The sequence below is a fragment of the Lithobates pipiens genome, unplaced genomic scaffold, assembly GCF_037356315.1.
Source record: "Lithobates pipiens isolate NorthernLeopardFrog02 unplaced genomic scaffold, aLitPip1_a1.2 Scaffold_16, whole genome shotgun sequence".
Lineage (NCBI taxonomy): Eukaryota > Metazoa > Chordata > Amphibia > Anura > Ranidae > Lithobates > Lithobates pipiens.
This window is the reverse complement of record NW_027507748.1, coordinates 547,628,433-547,648,157: the sequence shown is the minus strand read 5'-3', so window position 1 is coordinate 547,648,157 and position 19,725 is coordinate 547,628,433. Positions and strand designations below refer to the sequence as shown.

General features: G+C 43.6%; 1 protein-coding gene and 1 pseudogene across 3 annotated transcripts in view; both read right to left on the bottom strand.

Annotated features, from left to right (window-relative positions):
* The window catches only part of ANKRD52 (ankyrin repeat domain 52), a 232,663-nt gene that overhangs the window by 168,403 nt on the left and 44,535 nt on the right, over positions 1–19,725 (bottom strand). The gene's annotated exons all lie outside the window — the stretch shown is intronic.
* On the bottom strand, positions 13,996–14,841 carry LOC143981484 (pleckstrin homology domain-containing family B member 2 pseudogene; annotated as a pseudogene).

Below are 19,725 nucleotides of genomic sequence, written 5' to 3'. Positions count from 1 at the left end.
TCAATATGACCCCCCATCTCACCTCTAGGCTGGGAAGCCTGAAAAAAAAATAAAAAATAAAAAAAAAGATTCTGGCTTTGATCGTACTGGCGAGTTGGTAGAAGCACCGGAGGGCGGTGAGGGGTGGGGGGGCGTCTATGGCTGGGTATTGCAGGGTATCACAGAGTATGGCTGAGGATCTCAGAGTATGGCTGGGTATGGCAATTTATGGCAGGTTATTGCAGAGTATTGGCGGGGGTAATGCAGAGTATTGGCGGGGGTAATGCAGAGTATTGGCGGGGGTAATGCAGAGTATTGGCGGGGGTAATGCAGAGTATTGGCGGGGGTACTGCAGAGTAATGGCGGGGGTACTGCAGAGTAATGGCGGGGGTACTGCAGAGTAATGGCGGGGGTACTGCAGAGTAATGGCGGGGTACTGCAGAGTAATGGCGGGGTACTGCAGAGTAATGGCGGGGTACTGCAGAGTAATGGCAGGGTACTGCAGAGTAATGGCAGGGTACTGCAGAGTAATGGCAGGGTACTGCAGAGTAATGGCAGGGTACTGCAGAGTATTGCAGAGTATTGGCAGGGAATTGAGGGGTTAAATTCGGTGAGCAGCGATGTGGGCACTGCAGATGCAGCCCACAGCGCTGCTAACACCGATCTCTTTCCCCTCCGCTGTACCGATCGGTACAGAGAGGGGGAGGGAGGAACTGGCGTCATAACAGGACGCCGGTTTGTTTACAAGTGATCACTCCGTCGCGGCCGTTTACCGTGATCCGTGATGCGCCGGGTCCACTGGAGGTCAACTCATACAAGCCCTTTTTGTAAATTAGCCAGAAATGTGCTTTTCTTGAATACCTCTCTTTTCTCAAATGCTCTTTTGCACTAGTCTTTTCCACGTTGTTTGTCCCGGTGGACGGGAGGTTGCTTTGGTGATTTTTTTTTTTTAAGACAGTGTTTAGCTGTATAGATATCCGCTGCACTAGCCCCTCTTTGGTGCTTTTTGGGGGCCTCATCTATCCCCACGTCCTTCTGCATTATGGGCAGCCTTCCCTTTTCCAAGATCCTGATTCAGCAAAGGGGGATGCGTTGGCCTGCCGGCCGGACTCAGTTTTTTCACGGTCCCACCGGTGGGCGTGCGGTCCCGCAGGGGGAATCGAGCCAAGCCTTTCGGCTTGCTTGTGTCCCATTGCCTAAATAGCAGAGCGCTCACATTGTGAGGTGTCTCTGCAGTTTTTGGGGCATTGTGCATACGCACTACAGGTCCCGTGATGTCAGACGCAAATCGCGCTGTGGGCGTCGCCGGACAGGAGACTCTTCAATTACTGATAATGGCCCTATCATGCACTGACATACAGATCAATTTTGATCTTGTTTGTCCTGTTTTTAGGATACTTTATTTTATCCTCTAATGTGGCTCAGTCCATTGCCCATTTGAATTTCTGATGCGGCTCCTCTGCAAGCATAGACATTAACTGCTATCTGCAAAGGTAAGAATGTTATGCATACCAAGATAAACAGATGGATTTATGCGCTGCATGACTGGTGTGAATAGGCACGCACTACTGTGGATGCAAGCACCACTAATTACATTTTATATTACATCTCTTAAAGAAGCATATGTTTCCATTGACCAGTGCAGTTTTGTGTATAATGAATCAACCCTGTGCCCTGACACCATCATGAGGTACTTTATAATTAGACTGCATTGTGTTCTATGGCTACACTTTCTACTGTGTCTATGTGTACACAGTTGTCTGTGTACATGTGGCGCACTCTATAGGACTAACCTGTGTACCCCCTACTTTCCAGATATAATCTCCTTCACAGGGATTAACTGTACAATCTCATTGAGCCTGCATAGCCATCATTTATAACCCCCTTCAGGTATGATAAAGTTTGCTTAATACGCATATCTGTCCAAATGTATCATACATACGGCATTCCTTTCTTGAGGACTTTGAAGACATTTAATAACACCGCCTACAATAGGCTCCCAGGCCCTCCGGGGTGGGGTACCTTTTCTCTGGGCCCCCAGCTTGCCGACACCCTCCAGTAAGATGTGTGGATGGTGGGTGTTTTGCAGCGGATATCTTATATTTACATCAACTGTTACTGGTTGTAATTACACAAATGTTTTTTTCTTGTGAATAATATGTGCCTTTTCTCTATTTTTAGTTATACAACAATCTTTCCTCTACATACCATCTAAATAAAAAATCTCCTGAAGTGGCCAAGTCTGCGAAGCATGTAGAGTAATCACCACCAAGATAGTATAAATGTTCTAATCATTGATTGTCACGACTTGGTTTTATACTTATCCATGTAAAATGAATGCATCTCTTCTTTGTAATAAAATATCCTGATTAATTAACTGACAGTTTATTAACAGCCAATTATACGGTCCGAACACAGCCTCTCTTTTCCTTTGTTTATAGAACATGACACAGGAATTGATCAGAGAGTGTGTGGACATATGGGAGCTGCGAAATGTGGGCGTGGCTTAAATTGTGTAGAGTTACCCCTGTATGGGGCTGCTGAGTATAATGGTCCATCTGTCATCCTGCCCAGCCAGGCACACGCTTTTTCATTCTTCAGAGACAATAAAGCAGTCCTTGCATTTTGTTTAATTGAGGGGATACATCGCTTCTCGTCTTTCGTACTGTAGACTAGCTAGCACTGTAGGCCTGACACTGACTCAGCCAGGCCTAAAGCAAATGGCCTTCACAGGCAGGGACCACGGGCCCCTATGGTGTGGTAAAAAAGAAAAATGGTAAGTTCTGGTACTAGCTGTCCCACATGCGGCTACTGATCCCAGTCAGCCCTGTTCAGGCCCTGCCAGCCTCCTGGCTGCAGCTGCCCAACTACACTGCCTACGACACCACTGTCCTCTCCTCTGGTTCTGCACTTCCCCCAATCGTTTCAGATGAGCCTCTCCAGTCCTCCCGAATGTGCATGCCACTCAGCAACCCTCTTGGCTGCAACCAATGGTTCCTCTCCCTGGAGACTTGACCGGCAGTCTTCTCTTGCTCCTGTCCAGGATACCTCCATGTTTTCTTAGAGAGCCCTGTCAGCACCCGAGCCCAGGCACAAGGTCAAAGGCCCCCAGGACTGGCGTGCTCCCTCCAAGGCCCCGACAGCCTCAGTACTCCAACTCTTCCACTCAACTTCTGGCCCTGGGTAATTTAGGAGGCCTGCCCCTTACCAATTTCAAGTTGGGGATCAATCAGGGTTCTGCAGAATACCCCAGGCAGCTCCAACTCCATTTTCCAGAACCTTCTAGAGAACTCTGGAAAGAAGAAGGTGGTCTTGGTGATGCTGCCTGTGAGTCACCCAGCTTCTAATCTGAGCCACTCCCAGCCCAAATAATACAAACAGGCCGGCCTAAATTTACCTACACCAACAACTCTCACTCTAGCACCTACACTCCTAGAGGGTGCTACAAATGTACGTAAAATATTGGACGTTGGCTTAAAGCAGGGCTTGACAAATTTGCTTGGAATCTAGGAGCCAGCTAAAAAAAGTTAGGAGTCAGTTTTTTTTTTTTTTTTTTTAACGACCGACACCTTTATATTTCAATATGAAAATTAACCAATCTTTAATTTACAACAGAAAGACAACTAGAACCAAACATTATATACAGTGGTGTGAAAAAGTGTTTGCCCCTTCCTCATTTCCTGTTCCTTTGCATGTTTGTCACACTTAAGTGTTTTGGAACATCAAACCAATTTAAACAATAGTCAAGGACAACACAAGTAAACACAAAATGCAATTTGTAAATGAAGGTGTTTATTATTAAAGGTGAAAAAAAATCCAAACCATCATGGCCCTGTGTGAAAAAGTGATTGCCCCCCTTGTTAAAACATACTATAACTGTGGTTGTCCACACCTGAGTTCAATTTCTCTAGCCACACCCAGGCCTGATTATTGCCACACCTGTTCACAATCAAGGCATCACTTAAATAAGAGCTGCTTGACACAGTAAGGTCCACCAGAAGATCCTTAAAAGCTACACATCATGCCGAGACCCAAAGAAATTCAAGAACAATTGAGAAAGAAAGTAATTGAGATCTATCAGTCTGGAAAGGGTTATAAAGCCATTTCCAAAGCTTTGGGAATCCAGCGAACCACAGTGAGAGCCATTATCCACAAATGGCGAAGACATGGAACAGTGGTGAACCTTCCCAGGAGTGGCCGGCCGCCCAAAATTACCCCAAGAGCGCAGCGACGACTCATCCAAGAGGTCACAAAAGACCCCACAACAACGTCCAAGGAACTGCAGGCCTCACTTGCCTCAGTTAAGGTCAGCGTTCATGCCTCCACCATCAGGAAAAGACTGGGCAAAAATGGCCTGCATGGCAGAGTTCCAAGGAGAAAACCACTGCTGAGCAAAAACAACATCAAAGCTCGTCTCAATTTCTCCACAACACATCTTGATGATCCCCAAGACTTTTGGGACAACATTCTGTGGACCGATGAGACAAAAGTGGAACTCTTTGGAAGGTGTGTGTCCAAGTATATCTGGCGTAGAAGGAACACTGCATTTCATAAAAAGAACATTATACCAACAGTAAAATATGGTGGTGGTAGTGTGATGGTCTGGGGCTGTTTTGCTGCTTCAGGACCTGGAAGACTTGCCGTGATAAAAGGAACTATGAATTCTGCTGTCTACCAAGAGATCCTGAAGGAGAATGTCCGACCATCTGTTCGTGTACTCAAGCTGAAACGAACTTGGGTTCTGCAGCAGGACAATGATCCTAAACACACCAGCAAGTCCACCACCGAATGGCTGAAGAAAAAAAAAAATGAAGACTTTGGAGTGGCCTAGCCAAAGTCCTGACCTGAATCCTATTGAGATGTTGTGGTATGACCTTAAAAAGGCTGTTCATGCTCGAAAACCCTCTAATGTAACTGAATTAGGACAATTCTGCAAAGATGAGTGGGCCAAAATTCCTCCAGGACGCTGTAAAAGCCTCACTGCACGTTATCGCAAACGCTTGGTTGCAGTTGTTGCTGCTAAGGGTGGCCCAACCAGTTATTAGGTTTAGGGGGCAATCACTTTTTCACACAGGGCCATGATGGTTTGAATTTTTTTTCACCTTTAATAATAAACGCCTTCATTTACAAATTGCATTTTGTGTTTACTTGTGTTGTCCTTGACTATTGTTTAAATTGGTTTGATGTTCCGAAACACTTAAGTGTGACAAACATGCAAAGGAACAGGAAATGAGGAAGGGGGCAAACACTTTTTCACACCACTGTAATATATATATATATATATATATATATATATATATATATATATATATATATATATATATATATATATATATATATATATAGGCATTTAACTTGTGTAGGAAATTAATATTTTCTGATGTGATACCAAGTGTTTAAAGCAATGTTATTTTTTTTCACTTGGCTTTTTGTGGCCATTAATATGCCTTATAATACTGTTGCAATTAAAGTACCAATGGTCAACAGGCTTTGCAGGATCAAAATCCTTCACCGATGGTCCATTCATGTTGGTCATCAACAAATCACCTAAACTTTCTTGCTGCATTAAAGATCTGAACTTATTTTTTTTACAAAGTTCATTAAGCTGAATCCTCTCTCACAAAATGCAGTTGAGACAGGCAAAACACACACTATAGACAACAAGTTTCCCAAAACTGGAAATCGGTCTCTTGTTGGAGAGTGCCAAATCCAGAAGTTCACACAGTCTTTCCTTTTCCAAGAACTTTAAATTCGTACCACTCATTGTAGATTGCATGCATGCATTTATCATGCATTTCAGGCATTGAGAGTTGTTTCTGGAAATGCTGAGCCAATGTTGTAATGTCATCAACACCATAGCCATGTAGTGCTTTTTCCGATGGCCAGGCAAAAGTATAAATACACTGCAGTGGAACGTTCAATATTCCTTTGAATGAGAAATCACTCTTCTAGGTATTTTGCACCATACTGAATCATTTTGTCCTTTTCATTTTGGATCAAAGAAGTTACAGTATTGCTGAGTCTGTGCAACTGTACATCTTGATACTGTCCTTTGAGTGATGTTCCAGTTAGAAATCTCTCCTCGTACTGTTTTGGCACATCTTTCAGTTATTTTAAAGAAGAAATTGTTTTTCACATGCAACTCAATTGTGCTTAAAGTGGGGTACCCCCTAAAAAAAAAAATTAAAAGTCAGCAGCTACAAATACTGCAGCTGCTGGCTTTTAATAAAAGGACACTTACCTGCCCCAGGGTCCAGCGATGTGGGGGAACGAAGCCCCCCCCTCGCTCCCGCTCCGCTCGCGGCGCCGTCATGCATACTGTGGGCACCCGGGCAGGGCGCCGTGATACGCCGTACAGTCACCTGGGACACATGACAGGTCCCAGGTGAATGTGCGGCGCGAGGGGAAGTGATGTCACCAGCCTGGGCAATGAGGAAGGCAGATTACGAGGGACCCCCTAGCAACCGGTATTTAGAGGTGAGTAAAAATTTTTTTTTTGCCAATTATTTTATTTATTTATTTTTTTACGAATTTTAAGCACTTTTAATTTTTTGGTGGCAACACCACTTTAAGAAAAGCTCTTCCCTTTGAAATAAAAAGGGAGAGGTTCTTAATTTCTAGATAGTCAAGCAGAAAATGGAGCATGTGAACAAATTTAAAATCCGGTTTCAACAAATCATGTGCAACTGCAGAAGCACTGTCTTTTTCTGCAGCAACACCTTCAAGGTGGACTGTCACACATTTCTAATCTTTGTCAAGCAAAGTCAGTGCTCTCTTTGCGCTTGTCACCCATCTTACATTATCCAAGTACTGAAATTTCTGGATTTTTCTCATGAAAACTTTCAGCTACCTGCTTTAGCTGCCGCATTCTCTTGGGTGAATGCTTGCAAAATTGGTACAGCGTCTTTAAAACAGAGTCAAGGTCATCAATGAATTTTCCCATCTTTCACAGAGCTTAATACACTTAAATTTAATCTATGTGCAACAGTGAATGCCAATTACCTGGCTGAGATTTTGACGTACTTTCTGTACCAGTCCATTTTCAGCTCCAATCATGCTTGCAGCACCATCTGTACCAATTCCAATCAGCTGGTTTGAAAAAAGCCAATCTAAAGGACCATGTGTCTTCAGCTCTTTAATGATGGTTTCTAAGTACCCATCTGCAGTTGCCATTTCAAGAGGTAGGACTGATAGAAATACTTCTTTGATCTTATTCTTCTTGATGTATCTGACACACAGTATTAATTCTTGTACTCCTCCTTTTGTCAGTTGATCAGTCTAGCATCAAACTAACATATTTGGCCTCCTTTAGCTCGCAGATGAGTTCTTCTACAGTTGCAATATGCGAGATTAATTCCTTGCATCTCTTGTCATTTGCATACTCCTCTCTCACAGCAACCCCTAGTTTCCCTGTCAGCTCTAACAAACCTTTAAAGTCTGTATATGGCTTGTTTTTTTGCAATATAATAGCCCACGTTGAATAGAACTTTCCCCTTGGTCCATTTTCTTAACGCATGCAGCCAATGGTGTAGCTTCTGGAGCCAACAGGGCGTGTTTGGCTTTTATACATTTGACATGCTGGAGTGACTTTCCATGTTGTTTGAAGGTCTCCAATTTAAATGGTCCTAAAGCCCTTTCACAATCTTGGATGTCTGGTCAGCAATGCCAGGGAAGGAGGTACAAATCTCACATATGGCTATGCCTGTATTCTGGTCAAATTTAAGCCATGCGAGTTCCTTGCACCAATCTTGTTTAAACTTCCTTCTTCCTTCATTTTGAGGGTGACTTGTTGAAGGGGACTTCTCTGCTGGTTGTTCTTCTCTTTTGTCATTTGATTCTGCAGTAAAATGTTGCATTGCACTTTCTGAAAAAGAAGACTTTGCAAAGAAATTTGTCATCCGCAGTTGCTTGGCATCTGGTGTCACAGCTTTTGCGACAAGTTTAATTTTTTTCTGAATTCCCAAACAAAAATAAATAGTTTTGTTGAATTCTCAAGCAAAGAAGATTTAGTACACATTATTACTTAATGGCATAGTATCCAAAAATTCTATTTTTTAATATATATTTATTCTTTAAAAGCAAAGCACCCCTTCTCTTATGTAGCCCTGATATGTATCTTTACAGATGCTACGGACATCTCAAGTGACACAAATACAGTGATCAGTGATAATATACACGGTCACTGTAATAATGACACTGGGTAGGAAGGGGTTGACACCAAGGGCAATCAATCAAAGGGTTAACTATGTTCTTAGTAGCGTGTTTTTACTATGTGGTTCTTTTAACCACTTGCCTACTGGGCACTTAAATCCCCCTCCTGCCCAGACCAAATTTTAAGCTTTCGGTGCTCTCACACTTTGAATGACAATTACTCAGTCATGTAATACTGTACCCAAATGATTTTTTGTCCCTTTTTCATACAAATAGAGCTTTCTTTTGGTGGTATTTGATCATCTCTGGGGTTTTTTGCACTATAAAATGAAAAAGACCAAAAATGTTGAAAAAAAATAAAAATAATAATTCTTTGTTTCTGTGATAAAATTTTGCAAATTATTAATTTTTCTTCGTGAAAATTACATGGCAATACGTGGTACAGATGACACGTGACACTAATGACAGATGGCACTGATGACATGCGACACCGATAAACCAATGGCACGCGACACTAATGACAGATGTCAAAAAAAATAAAAAATAAATTAAAAATAAATCTGTGCTCACAGCTGTCTCCGTGTATGTGTGTATGTGTGCAGGACTTACAGGGGGCGTGAGCGCGCTCTGCTTTCGCCCAAAACACGTTCTGCCTCTCCTGTGCACGCTCTAACCAAGGGGAATGTAGAGATGGGTGGGGAGTTTGCTGATGCCACGACTTCGCCCACCGAGCGCCGCACAACAGACTCGCCCACTGAATCCGGAGTTTTTCGGGGCTCCAGACAGAGAAGGGAGGAGACATTTGACAGGTAAGGATACATGCATATCCTTATTGGTCAGCACTATGGCAGTAGTTTATAATTGATGAGAGTGGGTTTACATCCACTTTAAGTTCTGCTTTAACCTGCACATATCCAAATTTCATAAAAAGCTGAATAAGCCATTTTCCTGATTACCTCCCAGTAACTAAAACTTGATTAGGCTTTACAAGAGTTTTTACCTAGCCTCCTCCTACATTAAGCAGGTCTGCCATGGGGTCATGGCCGTTTTATGCAGCACAGTGCCTAACGACAGTAATTGGAGGCGTTTACAGCAGCCACTTCTGTTAATAGGCGCTACAGGGAGGAACCAAGAAGTTTTTATCTTTTTTGTCTGCTCCTTAAAAAAATGCATAGTGTTATACAAAGTTACATTTGGATAGGGAACCTGTTTTCAGGTCATGTCTAACTGTTCACTAGACCAACAGGCTTCCACGAAATTGGTGCAAAAGGTGGGAGGATCTGTTTCATCTCTGTGTATCACTTAATGCTAGTCTTCACTGGGTAGATGTGAGGGTTTTGCAACTACTTTAAAATGTGTCTCAGTCTAGTTAATCCTCATATACTTGAGGGCAGAGTTACACATATTAGAAATCACCATACAATCTTTGTACAATCAACTTAAAAAGGATTTGTTTCCCTTTTAGAAAAAAATAAAATAAATGCACAATTTTTTGCAGGAAAACAAACATATACAATATATACACACACACACACACACACACACATTTGTTTTTCCTGCAAAAAATGTCCTTTGGGAGCTTGTAAAGCATTGCACCAGTGATCAGATTGCTGGTGCCATGCAGGCCTCCTTCAGATCTGTCAGTATATCAGTGTGCCATACATTACATATGGGCAGGCAGATACAATCTAACAAGAAGAAATCAATGAACTATCATTGAGAACTGCAAGCTGACAACGGCAAAGGATCTCGGGCTTGTAGTCGATTCACACAGAGCTGTGTGAAGGAATGACGCGGCCACATGGGCGGAGCCCCGAGTGGCCGGGCAAATTTTAAAAAGTGACAGTTATCACAGGAAACTTCTTTGCGTACTGCTGCCACAGGGAGATAGGGTAGCGGACTGCAGCATTGGGAACAGGTTTCATGTCCCACCCTAAAAAAATGGTGGAACATGCATATGTTCCCATAGGTAAATGTATCCATGTACCTCTAAAGGAGATTGTCAATGCATGTGCCGTGATCACACACCGATTGGCCACAGGGGGAGCCAATCAGCAGGCCTGGCAGATGCTAATGTAAAAAAAGCATCTCCCCGTTCTGCCTAGTGACAGTGATCAGGAGCAGAGATCAGAGAAGTGTCACATGTAGCCACGCTCCCCCCACAGTTAGAAACACGCCCCAGGACACACTTAACCCTTACCCTACCCCCTAGTGGTTAACCCGTTCACTGCCATTTACAGAGGAATCAGTGTATTTCTATATCACGGATTGCTGTATAAATGACAATGGTCCCAAACATGTGTCAAAAATGTCCGACGTGTCTGCCATAATAATGTCGCAGTCAGAATAATATATATATATATATATAAAAAATAAAAAATAAAGATCACCGCCATTACTAGTAAAACAATCATTTCAGAAAAATGCCATAAAAACTATCCCCTATTTTGTAAACGCTATATCTTTTGTGTAAAACATACACTTACTGTGAATAATTTTTTTTTATTTTTTTTTTTAACCAAAAATATTTAGAGGAATACGTATCAGCCTAAACTGAGGGGAAAAAATAAATAAAAACTTTTTTATATATATATTTTGGGGGGATATTCTAGCAAAATAAAAAATAAATAAAAAGGCGTTTTTTCAAAATGAACGCTTTTATTTATAGCGAAAAAAAAAAAAAAAAAAAAAAAAAAAAAAACGCAGGGGTGATTAAATACCACCAAAAAACAAAAGCTCTATTTGTGGGGGGGGGGAAATAAAAAACGACATCAATTTTGCTTGGGAGCCACGTTGCATGACCACACAATCGTCAGTTAAAGCCACGCATTGCCAAATCGCAAAAAAGTGCTCTGGTCAGGAAGGGGGTAAAATCATCCAGGGCTGAAGCGGTTAACACATCTACAACTACATTTTTATCTTATTTCAATCAAACGTAATAACCGTTTAAACATTCGCTTAAAGTTTTAATATGTTCTCCATACTATAAATATCTATTCCTCACAGTTTGCTGCATTGTACACTTCTGTAACTCATCTACAATAAATGCTGTGCATACGCACATATCCTTTATAAAAATTTAATTTTTTCTCCAACTCACTCAAATTAGTACTGTCCTTTACAGACCTAGTACATTAGTTGTTCAGCAGACAACCAAACCTATTCATATTAAAATAGGATTTTTGTACTCACCGTAAAATACATAAAATAAAAAGCGAAGACCACCTGTGGGACACCAACAACTTCGCTGCAGCTTGAAGACTCTCGCTTCTGAGGAGTCCAGAATCAAGCCCAGGTACTCCAGGCGTTGAGTCGGCACCAATACAGACTTCTGAAGGTTCAGTACCCAAACTACTGAAGAGTCTGTATGGTGATCGCCACATTCTCTCTTAATTCTGAGGCGGAAGCTGCTCTCAGAAGGAGGTCATCCAGGTAACCCATGACTGCGATCCCTCTTTGCCTTAGAAATGCCAGAATTGGGGCTAGCAACTTGGTAAAGACCCTTGGTGCAGACGCTAGGCCAAAAGGGAGAAATACAAATTGGTAGTGCCCATCCCCCTCAACCCCAAATCGCAGAAACCTCCGATGCCTGACGCATACGGGGACATGCAAGTATGCGTCCTTGATGTCCAAGGATGTCAGGAAATCCCCCTGCTTGAGTGCAGCGACCACGGAGCGAACTGATTCCATCCTGAACCTTTGTACTTCCACAAAGACGTTGAGGGCCTTGAGATCCAGGACCGGACGAACCCCTTCCTTCTTTGGGACAACAGATTGGAGTAGTATCTCCGAAACCTTTCTGGCGTCGGTACAGGTACTATCACCCTGCGCAGCAACAGGTCCTGTACTGCCCTCAACAGGGCCTCCCGACGAGCTGGCAGAAGATGAAGGTTGGAGGGAAAAAAAAAATCTGTTTGGTGGACAAGAAAAACTCTTGTATCCTGATGAAATCCGTTTGCAGACCCACTGGTCATAAAGCAGGGAGGTCCACCGGCCTGCAAACTCCCGAAGGCGAAACCCCATCCGAGAGTCGGGCGGGGGCAAACCTTCATGCGGCAACAGATTTGCTCACAGGTTTGTTTGGCTTGCAAAAACAGGGACGCTTTTGTCCCTCAGCAGGATCCTTGTCGGACTGGGATCGTTTACCTGCCGACCTGCACGGATGAAAAATCTGCTTCTGAGCGGAAAAGGAGGGCCCCTGCCTGCAGCGTAGCTCCTTACCCTTCCTGGACTGTGGGAGCAAAGTACTCGTTCCCCCAGTAACATTCTTAATGTCATCCAAATAGGGCAAATCCGCCAGTGCTTCTTGGATGCTTGGTCCACAGACCAGCATTTAAGCCAAATCAGGTGACGTAGCACCATAGCCGATACTGAGGCTCTAGAAAGCAAGGGGTATCTAGGGCCGCATCACAGACATACTTCAGGCCCTGCACCAACTGGTCTGCCAGTTTCACGCAGACCGGGGAAACCTGCTGCTTCTCCAACTCACGGTGCAACAATTTTAGCCCATTCAGTAAGCGTCTTGACATCAGGGCCGTGGCTGCACTGCTCAACAACCGAAGGAGATGTCAATTTTTTCAGGAAAAACTCTCCTCAAAAAGGGGTAACGCACCACCATCCATCTTAAGATCGAAAAGGCCTGATGCAGGCTTCCCCACTCCTTGTAAATAAACGTATCAAAATAAGTTAGGTAGGGAAACACCTTAGCAGTGTGGGCCGGCTTGTGTGACCCGCCATCTTTAGGGTATCCTGCACCGCTGTGATAAGTGATCCTACTAGTGCTTTTTCCTGTGCTGACCCAGACACAGTCATCCTTACTGTCCGAACGGTCCTGGTCTGCATCCTCTGAAACGTCAGAACAGGGGCCACCAGTCACAGCGGGGCCCGAGTCTGAATCAGAGCTTTCCTCAGAAGACGGTGGGGGGGACTTTACCCCCCCCCCCCTGCACCCGCACACCGCTTCCATCCTGGCAACAAAAGGACTACAGAACCCCCGACCGAGCATCCATAGGCACCGCCGGGGAACCAGTTTCAATAACAGTGATGTCTGGGGAAAAAGTGCCAGCTTCTGACACCATGCTGACCCACTCTCGCCTGTCACCACTAGGGACCCAAGGCAAGTCACACAAAATCCCCACCACCCTCCTAGCTGCCAGCAGGACTCACCACCCTGACCCAGGTACTGCGCGTGCTGCTGCCGTCCGCTCAACCCCTGTTCCAGCCACGAGGTGTTCCGTATAAGTTTTGCACTTTTCCAGAATGAACCAGCCAACCAACGCTAGGGTAAAACAGCCTGAGGCTACTAGAAAATGGCCGCCTCAGCCAAAAAAAAGGTCTGAGAGCACCGGTAAATGGCTGCCAGACTTCCAGAAAATGGCAGATTAAGAAAAACTGGCTGTGGTTACAGAAAAATGGCCACTGTTCGTGCAGCGGCAGCTAGCCTACATGGCATACACAGATACCCCAACCATGGCCTAAAACCAGGGAAAAAGACAAGCGGACCACCAACTGCCCAGCACAGTCCCCTGCCTGGTACGTGCATCGCACCCCCTATGCCCAGTCACACAGCGGCCCATAGCATGGGGAGGAGGGAAAGGGACAGGGAGAGAAGAAAGAGGGAGAGACCCCCTAGTCGACCTTCCAGGGAATGCCCAGCTGCTCCATCCTGCCGAGACAGGTGGAACCATCCTGCAGGGACTGCTGGACGCATGCCACGGATACCTGAGCAGTACGGGGTGGCTGTCGGTCACGGTACACTGTGACACAGACAGCAGTAGCTCGGTCATGTGTGCCCCAGAGCATATATAGCTCACCGGTCTCTCCTGGATCAGACGGGGCATGTCGTGGCCGACACCCAGCACATAGCTAAAGTCTGCCTACGCTCGATGGCCAGGCTGGGGAGACTACCAGGATCTGTATTATCCAGCCCGTCACCCAGCACTGTTGATTGTAGATCACAGGAATCAAAAAGCAGAAACAATTCCCAGGACCAATGGTCCCCCATCGGGAGCCAGGTCCTTCTCCTACACTAGGCAGTAAAAATACAAAAAAAATAAAGCACAAACCTGAGCTACAGAGACGATGACAACGGCCGCCAGGACCTTGTGCTGGATATACCGTGTAAGCTTGTCCATCTATGATACAGATATCCAGTGCAGGGATCGCAGGTTAAATACCTGGGTGTGCTGATCATATCCATAAGAAAGAAGAGAATCAAATTCAAAATAGGGAGGAGTAGGACCGAGTATACCTTGATCATACAGCAGTGGTGGAGGCAGGATACTGGTTTTTGTTCTGGCATCCTAAAGAGCCATTTCCCAGGCCAAGCAGTCATTTGTACTTTCGTAAATTTGGTTTATGACCTTTCCTTCATGGCAGATAATCTGCAAGCAGCAGTCCTTTGACTTTCCTTCTGGCAAACTTATATCTTTGCATGCAGTGCCCACATGAATGTCTATAAAATCTAGCTGCACAAGAACTTTATCTTCCATGTCTTCTCTCTCTTGGTTGCTATATCAAATATCCATTTGACCAAAAGGTCAAACCAATTATTCTTCCATCTTTTTAAAATTGTACTTTGGCGAAGTAGCCATCCGCTTTTTACATAAGCCATATCCTCATCTTCCTTTTTTAGTTTCTTATTCAGAGCAGGGTCAATGTCCCCTGGTTCCATATTGCTGGTCATATTGAAGGACGTCTGCCATGGTATGGTTTTGTGGAGCACACAAATATGATTGCAGGACTGAAGTATCCGTTTGCAGGACTTGCTGCAGTAGCCCCCCCTCAGTACTCAATTCTGCTTCCAGGGACGATTCCACAGCTGCCTTACACTAAAGAAATGCGTGTTGATCACATGGATTATTTTTAATCCTCATGCTGCTGGCATTAGTAAATATATAGTAAATATATGTTCCTTTTTTTTTTTTTTTTTTTTTTAAATACACTCCTTCAGTTACTTCCTGGTTTCTTGCCTAGGCAACTTCTCTTCTACATTCCAGGATTTCTTCAGGAGGGGAGGAGACGCATGTATGCTTTAAAAAGAGGAAGTTAAACCCCGATGGGTTTTACTTCCTCTTTATTCCCCTGAAAAGTAAAAGCATAATGGGCTAGTATGCATCTCACACTCACCGATTATGTGGTACTTACCTGCAAACGAAGCCCACGATGTCTGGGCTGGTGGAAGCATCCATCTTTGCCCCTCTTCCTTCTGGGACTGCGTGACGTCACTCCTGTGGGAGCCACCAGTCACAGCACGGAGGGCCGTTTCTTTACTGCGTTTTTTTCAAAGTGATTTTTTTGCAACAAAATAAAGCATAGAAACATGGATGGATGCGGAAGATTGCTTTGAATAATAAAAATGAATTTGTGTTTCTGGTGCTCAGATGCAGTGAAGATCCGCTTTAAGAATTAACAAAAATGATGCAATAGGACCTGCCCAATTTATCCCCAATCAGGCAAGCCCTTGCACTACATTAGTTTGTAGATCTAAAAGACTGAACAATCAGATTGTAAAATGTGTATTGAACCATTGTTCAGAAAATAGCCCAAGGTGCCTGCAGATGCATTGACAACCATTGGCACCATTCGCTGCTGTCAAAGCCCGAGAGGGAGCATGGAGCCCTGCTTTGTGTGTCCCATAGTTTCAAAGACGGCTTGGGAGCACGCGCACACACACACACACACACACACACACACACACACACACGCACACACGCACACACGCACACACGCCTCATCTTTTCCTGGATCCTCTAAGGAGGCGGGGGGGAAGGGGGTTTGGTTTGGTTTGCAAATAGAAAGTAAATGGAAAATATTCTTAACAGCAGAATGTTTACTCCCTTGCCGCAAATAAATGTGCCCTGGGGTAGTGGAGCAACCAGATGGACATAGGAAGTCAGAGGTACAAGAAACATGCTGACCTCCAGGGAATATGCTGCACAGGGCTTAAGTCCAGGTTCCTCCCTTACTGCAGTTATTTGGGATTCCCCCACCCACCAAGTCCTCCCCTCTCAGCCATTGGAGATATACAGCCTGCTGATGAGTAAATATCTTTGCTAGTATATAGCAGTCCCAGTCAGCTGAGAGGAACTGAGTCACAAGACCACCGGTCTTGCTGGTACCCTGGAAGTTGAACTGCTATCAGACTGCTAGGACCCCACCCACCTAACCCCCAGAAAGGTCTCTGGATACTTGTTGTGACCAGTAGTTCCACCACAAGACACTGCTTTAACCTGTAGATCTGCACTGTATTGCTATGACCGGTGGTTCCCAACTGCGTTGTACTGCTCCCGTTTAGAATCACACATTGCAGGCTCTGCCAACAAGCAGTTGTTGCGACCTGTAGTTCTACATCCTGCTCCCCACAATGTCCCTGCTCAGAGCTCCAAAGACACGTAGTCCAAGTTAGCCACCACACAGTAGCTCTGCCTTTCTGGCTAAGCTACCACTAGTGCGCAAGCTCCCAGCTTTCTGTACTTGGCGCCCAGAGCTACTGTTAATGGTTAAAGTGGTTGTAAACCTCTAAAAAGAAAAAGCATAATGTTCTATAGTGCTAACTTGCCTTGATGCAAAGGCTCCCCTCCAGCACACAGCAGGTGATTGTTCCCCTATTCTTACCCGAAGACCTCAATGCGCAAAACAAAAGACTGACAATAAAAAAACCTTAAGAGAACCAACATATCAGCATAGCAAAATACAAAATAAAAGCCAGGGAGTAGGGATGCACCGAAATTTCGGCCGCCGAAACATATCGGCCGAAAATGCCCTTTTCGGCAATTTGCCGAAAGGAAAAAACGGTCGATAATTGAGCCGAAAATGGGGCGGGGCCTGGGGCGGAACTCCGCCCCCGCCCCTGGTGCCTCATGATGGGGGTGACTAGCGCAGGACTGATGCAGCCAGCGATGCCCCTCTGCAGTGAAGAGAGCCGTCTGGTTGAATAGAGCGCCGGGAACATCACAGCTTTAATTTCAATAGCTGTGTGTTCCCCGTCACGCGCCGTCACACACAGCCCCTCCCCCTTGTCCGGGGAACTTTGATAGACAGATCACCTGTCCAGATTGGACGGGTGATCTGTCTATCAAAGTGCCTGGACAAGGGGGAGGGGCTGTGTGTGACGGCGCGCGACGGGGAACACACAGCTGTTGTGAAAAGGAGTGGCTGACAACACAGCAACTATTAAACCCCGCGCCACTAAAATTAATAAAAAAATTTATGAAAAATTAAACAATCAAATAATCAGTGAATCAAATATGTGCTAAATGAAACACTAATAGCTGCTCCCTAAAAAAACAAGAAAAAAACTTGTAGTGCTATAAATATACTCATAATAGGGGCGCTAGACCAAATACCAAACAATAAAAAATGTGAGACTAGTGATCATACAATATCTAAAATGATACATAACATATCACAAAAAACTGCAATATACCAAAAAAATTTGCAAACAAAATAAGGTGAAAAACAATAATATGTGAAGTCCCAATTAGGTGCTAACACCAAAAAAAGGAAATACAGATAAATAAATAAGTATAAATCCAAAAGTCCAAAGCAGTGGTTTTTTTTCAGTGAAAACCTTCTTCTGAATCCATAAACAGAACAACTGCTGGGATCTTCTATAACGTAATAAAACAATATTTTATTGTTCTTAACAAATGGGAATCAGAAACCATTTATAAAAACATGCACAAGTCTCTTACTTTCTATAAAAGATATATAGATGATGTAATTCTTTTTTGGAAAGGTACGCTAGAGAGTTTCAAAGACTTTTTGAGCAATATGAATGCTAACCAATATTGCTTGAAATTTGCAGCTGAATTCAGTAAGGTGGAAGTGAATTTCCTGGACCTTACTATTATGAAAAAGCACAACAAGTTTGTTACTAAAACCTACTTTAAGGTTACAGACAGAAATGGGTATGTGCCCACACATAGTTGCCATCATCCACAGTGGATAGGAGCCGTTCCAAAGGGACAATATATGCAATTAAAACGTAACTGCGGGGAAGAGTCTGAATTCCAGTCACAAGCTAAGGTTTTAACTAGTAGGTTCTTGGAAAAGGGCTACTCACAAAAAACTTTAGAGAAAGTTGTAACACAGGTGTCACAGATGGACAGACAAACTTTATTGGTATCAAAGGCTAAACCAGAACATCAAGGAACTATAGCCTTTGTGACAGGGTTTAATAGGCAGTACAAACAAGTAGAAACTATCTTTAAAAAATATTGGCCCATTTTGCAACAAGATAATGATTTGGCTTCCATTATTCCGCGGAATCCCAAATTTATCTATAGAAGGGCACCGAGTTTGAGAAACCAACTAGCCCGTAATGTCGCCGACCCCCCAAAAAAACTTGTAACCTTCCTTGATGGATCCGGCTTCCACTATTGCATGAGATGCAAAGCTTGTAAGACTACTAGAGGACCCGGTTCATCAAGGAAGATTATTCAGTTTCAATCCCAAGTCACCAAGCTGGACTATAAAATTAAACCATTAATCACATGTAATTCAGACCATGTTACCTATGTGCTGGAATGCCCCTGTTCCATGCAGTATGTAGGTCGAACTACTAGACAGCTAAGAATTCGGATTAATGAACATCTTACAAATATTAAGAAAGGATTTCCCAACCATAGCGTGTCAAGACATTTCAAAACACATCACGATAGCGACCCTGCACTCTGTAAATTTTATGGGATCCATAAGATCTCTAAACATTGGAGAGGAACCCATATGAAAAGGGAAATATCAAAGAACGAAACGAAGTGGATATACAATTTAAAAACTATGCAACCTCTAGGAATGAACATAGAGCTTGATCTGAATTGTTTTTTGTCTAATGACTAAAAAGTTTCCCGTATTTCATGATTCAGCTATTTTTCTGCCATTTTTCCACTTTGGAATTTATTTGGCGTTTTCTCTGGCCTGTGATGGGGGTTTTGGTTGGGTTTTTTTCCCCACATCTGTTAACCAGAGAGATTGCCAGTTTTCCTTTTTGGATAATGGCAGTGATATATTTAAGAATTTCACATATGGTTTTTTTGAAGAAACCTACAATTAGTAATCAGATAAAAACTATCCCTCTTTTTATTTTTCATTGATGAAGGGGTATTTATTTCTATATTACAGACTGACATCTAGTGGTTGGTTTGTAAATTACAAGCAATATATCCCCTCTGTTTTTTCAATGATGAAACCGATTGGATTAGTAGTAGTGTTCATTTTTTTTAAATTACACCTTTTTTAATTTTCTTTTATTCTAATTCATCCCTTCGTTTGTTCGGGATGATATGTTACAAATGTTTATTTGTGGTTTTCGTTTTTATTTGAATTATTATTGCTGTTAGCCTTAAGTGGGACTGAGGCTGCGCATTAATTTAAGTGTTTCTCGATTGGTCTGTTGGATTGATCGAGACACTATAAAGAATGTTGATTTTTGTGACTGGGTACGCTTCCTGATGACGTGTCAAACAAAACGTACGTCGAGGCGGTATCCAGTCACGTTCGTTTACTTCTAGTTCCGGTCGTCCTTGGTCATCGGCTGCCCTTCGGTGGAACGCACGCCTTATACCACGAGGAACTACGTATCCATTACGAAAA